Below are 6,000 nucleotides of genomic sequence, written 5' to 3' on the forward strand. Positions count from 1 at the left end.
TATGTAAACAGCATCAAATATACTTGTATTCAATGTGAATACACTGTTATACCATGAGTTTTTAGTTCTATGTGTAAACAGCATCAAATATACTTGTATTCAATGTGAATACACTGTTATACCATGAGTTTTTACTTCTATATGTAAACTGCATGGAATATACTTGTATTCAATATGAATACACTGTTATACCATGAGTTTTTAGTTCTATATGTAAACAGCATCAAATATACTTGTATTCAATGTGAATACACTGTTATACCATGAGTTTTTACTTCTATATGTAAACTGCATGGATATACTTGTATTCAATGTGAATACACTGTTATACCATGAGTTTTTACTTCTATATGTAAACTGCATGGAATATACATGTATTCAATGTGAATACACTGTTATACCATGAGTTTTTACTTCTATATGTAAACTGCATGGAATATACTTGTATTCAATGTGAATACACTGTTATACCATGAGTTTTTACTTCTATATGTAAACTGCATGGAATATACTTGTATTCAATGTGAATACACTGTTATACCATGAGTTTTTACTTCTATATGTAAACAGCATCAAATATACTTGTATTCAATGTGAATACACTGTTATACCATGAGTTTTTACTTCTATATGTAAACTGCATGGAATATACTTGTATTCAATGTGAATACACTGTTATACCATGAGTTTTTAGTTCTATATGTAAACAGCATCAAATATACTTGTATTCAATGTGAATACACTGTTATACCATGAGTTTTTACTTCTATATGTAAACTGCATGGAATATACTTGTATTCAATGTGAATTCACTGTTATACCATGAGTTTTTACTTCTATATGTAAACTGCATGGAATATACTTGTATTCAATGTGAATACACTGTTATACTATGAGTTTTTACTTCTATATGTAAACTGCATCAACTATACTTGTATTCAATGTGAATACACTGTTATACCATGAGTTTTTAGTTCTATATGTAAACAGCATCAAATATACTTGTATTCAATGTGAATACACTGTTAAACCATGAGTTTTTACTTCTATATGTAAACTGCATGGAATATACTTGTATTCAATGTGAATACACTGTTATACCATGAGTTTTTAGTTCTATATGTAAACAGCATCAAATATACTTGTATTCAATATGAATACACTGTTATACCATGAGTTTTTACTTCTATATGTAAACTGCATGAAATATACTTGTATTCAATGTGAATACACTGTTATACCATGAGTTTTTACTTCTATATGTAAACTGCATGGAATATACTTGTATTCAATGTGAATACACTGTTATACCATGAGTTTTTACTTCTATATGTAAACTGCATGGAATATACTTGTATTCAATGTGAATACACTGTTATACCATGAGTTTTTACTTCTATATGTAAACTGCATGGAATATACTTGTATTCAATGTGAATACACTGTTATACCATGAGTTTTTAGTTCTATATGTAAACAGCATCAAATATACTTGTATTCAATGTGAATACACTGTTATACCATGAGTTTTTACTTCTATATGTAAACTGCATGGAATATACTTGTATTCAATGTGAATACACTGTTATACCATTAGTTTTTACTTCTATATGTAAACAGCATCAAATATACTTGTATTCAATGTGAATACACTGTTATATCATAAGTTTTTACTTCTATATGTAAACTGCATGGAATATACTTGTATTCAATGTGAATACACTGTTATACCATGAGTTTTTACTTCTATATGTAAACTGCATGGAATATACATGTATTCAATGTGAATACACTGTTATACCATGAGTTTTTAGTTCTATATGTAAACAGCATCAAATATACTTGTATTCAATGTGAATACACTGTTATACCATGAGTTTTTACTTCTATATGTAAACTGCATGGAATATACTTGTATTCAATGTGAAAACACTGTTATACCATGAGTTTTTAGTTCTATATGTAAACAGCATCAAATATACTTGTATTCAATGTGAATACACTGTTATACCATGAGTTTTTACTTCTATATGTAAACTGCATGGAATATACTTGTATTCAATGTGAATACACTGTTATACCATGAGTTTTTACTTCTATATGTAAACTGCATGGAATATACTTGTATTCAATGTGAATAATCTGTTATACCATGAGTTTTTAGTTCTATATGTAAAAAGCATCAAATATACTTGTATTCAATGTGAATACACTGTTATACCATGAGTTTTTACTTCTATATGTAAACTGCATGGAATATACTTGTATTCAATGTGAATACACTCTTATACCATGAGTTTTTATTTCTATATGTAAACAGCATCAAATATACTTGTATTCAATGTGAATACACTGTTATACCATTAGTTTTTACTTCTATATGTAAACAGCATCAAATAAACTTGTATTCAATGTGAATACACTGTTATACCATGAGTTTTTAGTTCTATATGTAAACAGCATCAAATATACTTCTATTCAATGTGAATACACTGTTATACCATGAGTTTTTACTTCTATATGTAAACTGCATGGAATATACTTGTATTCAATGTGAATACACTGTTATACCATGAGTTTTTACTTCTATATGTAAACTGCATGGAATATACTTGTATTCAATGTGAATACACTGTTATACCATGAGTTTTTACTTCTATATGTAAACTGCATGGAATATACTTGTATTCAATGTGAATACACTGTTATACCATGAGTTTTTAGTTCTATATGTAAACAGCATCAAATATACTTGTATTCAATGTGAATACACTGTTATACCATGAGTTTTTACTTCTATATGTAAACTGCATGGAAAATACTTGTATTCAATGTGAATACACTCTTATACCATGAGTTTTTATTTCTATATGTAAACAGCATCAAATATACTTGTATTCAATGTGAATACACTGTTATACCATTAGTTTTTACTTCTATATGTAAACAGCATCAAATATACTTGTATTCAATGTGAATACACTGTTATACCATGAGTTTTTAGTTCTATATGTAAACAGCATCAAATATACTTCTATTCAATGTGAATACACTGTTATACCATGAGTTTTTACTTCTATATGTAAACTGCATGGAATATACTTGTATTCAATGTGAATACACTGTTATACCATGAGTTTTTACTTCTATATGTAAACTGCATGGAATATACTTGTATTCAATGTGAATACACTGTTATACCATGAGTTTTTACTTCTATATGTAAACTGCATGGAATATACTTGTATTCAATGTAAATACATTGTTATACCATGAGTTTTTAGTTCTATATGTAAACAGCATCAAATATACTTGTATTCAATGTGAATACACTGTTATACCATGAGTTTTTACTTCTATATGTAAACTGAATGGAATATACTTGTATTCAATGTGAATACACTGTTATACCATGAGTTTTTAGTTCTATATGTAAACAGCATCAAATATACTTGTATTCAATGTGAGTACACTGTTATACCATGAGTTTTTAGTTCTATATGTAAACAGCATCAAATATACTTGTATTCAATGTGAATACACTGTTATACCATGAGTTTTTACTTCTATATGTAAACTGCATGGAATATACTTGTATTCAATGTGAATACACTGTTATACCATGAGTTTTTACATCTATATGTAAACTGCATGGAATATACCTGTATTCAATGTGAATACACTGTTATACCATGAGTTTTTACTTCTATATGTAAACTGCATGGAATATACTTGTATTCAATGTGAATACACTGTTATACCATGAGTTTTTAGTTCTATATGTAAACAGCATCAAATATACTTGTATTCAATGTGAATACACTGTTATACCATGAGTTTTTACTTCTATATGTAAACTGCATGGAATATACTTGTATTCAATGTGAATTCACTGTTATACCATGAGTTTTTACTTCTATATGTAAACTGCATGGAATATACTTGTATTCAATGTGAATACACTGTTATACCATGAGTTTTTACTTCTATATGTAAACTGCATCAACTATACTTGTATTCAATGTGAATTCACTGTTATACCATGAGTTTTTACTTCTATATGTAAACTGCATGGAATATACTTGTATTCAATGTGAATACACTGTTATACCATGAGTTTTTACATCTATATGTAAACTGCATGGAATATACCTGTATTCAATGTGAATACACTGTTATACCATGAGTTTTTACTTCTATATGTAAACTGCATGGAATATACTTGTATTCAATGTGAATACACTGTTATACCATGAGTTTTTAGTTCTATATGTAAACAGCATCAAATATACTTGTATTCAATGTGAATACACTGTTATACCATGAGTTTTTACTTCTATATGTAAACTGCATGGAATATACTTGTATTCAATGTGAATTCACTGTTATACCATGAGTTTTTACTTCTATATGTAAACTGCATGGAATATACTTGTATTCAATGTGAATACACTGTTATACCATGAGTTTTTACTTCTATATGTAAACTGCATCAACTATACTTGTATTCAATGTGAATACACTGTTATACCATGAGTTTTTAGTTCTATATGTAAACAGCATCAAATATACTTGTATTCAATGTGAATACACTGTTAAACCATGAGTTTTTACTTCTATATGTAAACTGCATGGAATATACTTGTATTCAATGTGAATACACTGTTATACCATGAGTTTTTAGTTCTATATGTAAACAGCATCAAATATACTTGTATTCAATGTGAATACACTGTTATACCATGAGTTTTTACTTCTATATGTAAACTGCATGGAATATACTTGTATTCAATGTGAATTCACTGTTATACCATGAGTTTTTACTTCTATATGTAAACTGCATGGAATATACTTGTATTCAATGTGAATACACTGTTATACCATGAGTTTTTACTTCTATATGTAAACTGCATCAACTATACTTGTATTCAATGTGAATTCACTGTTATACCATGAGTTTTTACTTCTATATGTAAACTGCATGGAATATACTTGTATTCAATGTGAATACACTGTTATACCATGAGTTTTTACATCTATATGTAAACTGCATGGAATATACCTTGTATTCAATGTGAATACACTGTTATACCATGAGTTTTTACTTCTATATGTAAACTGCATGGAATATACTTGTATTCAATGTGAATACACTGTTATACCATGAGTTTTTAGTTCTATATGTAAACAGCATCAAATATACTTGTATTCAATGTGAATACACTGTTATACCATGAGTTTTTACTTCTATATGTAAACTGCATGGAATATACTTGTATTCAATGTGAATTCACTGTTATACCATGAGTTTTTACTTCTATATGTAAACTGCATGGAATATACTTGTATTCAATGTGAATACACTGTTATACCATGAGTTTTTACTTCTATATGTAAACTGCATCAACTATACTTGTATTCAATGTGAATACACTGTTATACCATGAGTTTTTAGTTCTATATGTAAACAGCATCAAATATACTTGTATTCAATGTGAATACACTGTTAAACCATGAGTTTTTACTTCTATATGTAAACTGCATGGAATATACTTGTATTCAATGTGAATACACTGTTATACCATGAGTTTTTAGTTCTATATGTAAACAGCATCAAATATACTTGTATTCAATATGAATACACTGTTATACCATGAGTTTTTACTTCTATATGTAAACTGCATGGAATATACTTGTATTCAATGTGAATACACTGTTATACCATGAGTTTTTACTTCTATATGTAAACTGCATGGAATATACTTGTATTCAATGTGAATACACTGTTATACCATGAGTTTTTACTTCTATATGTAAACTGCATGGAATATACTTGTATTCTATGTGAATACACTGTTATACCATGAGTTTTTACTTCTATATGTAAACTGCATGGAATATACTTGTATTCAATGTGAATACACTGTTATACCATGAGTTTTTAGTTCTATATGTAAACAGCATCAAATATACTTGTATTCAATGTGAATACACTGTTAT

This window comes from Daphnia magna, unplaced genomic scaffold, assembly GCF_020631705.1.
Source record: "Daphnia magna isolate NIES unplaced genomic scaffold, ASM2063170v1.1 Dm_contigs359, whole genome shotgun sequence".
NCBI lineage: Eukaryota > Metazoa > Arthropoda > Branchiopoda > Diplostraca > Daphniidae > Daphnia > Daphnia magna.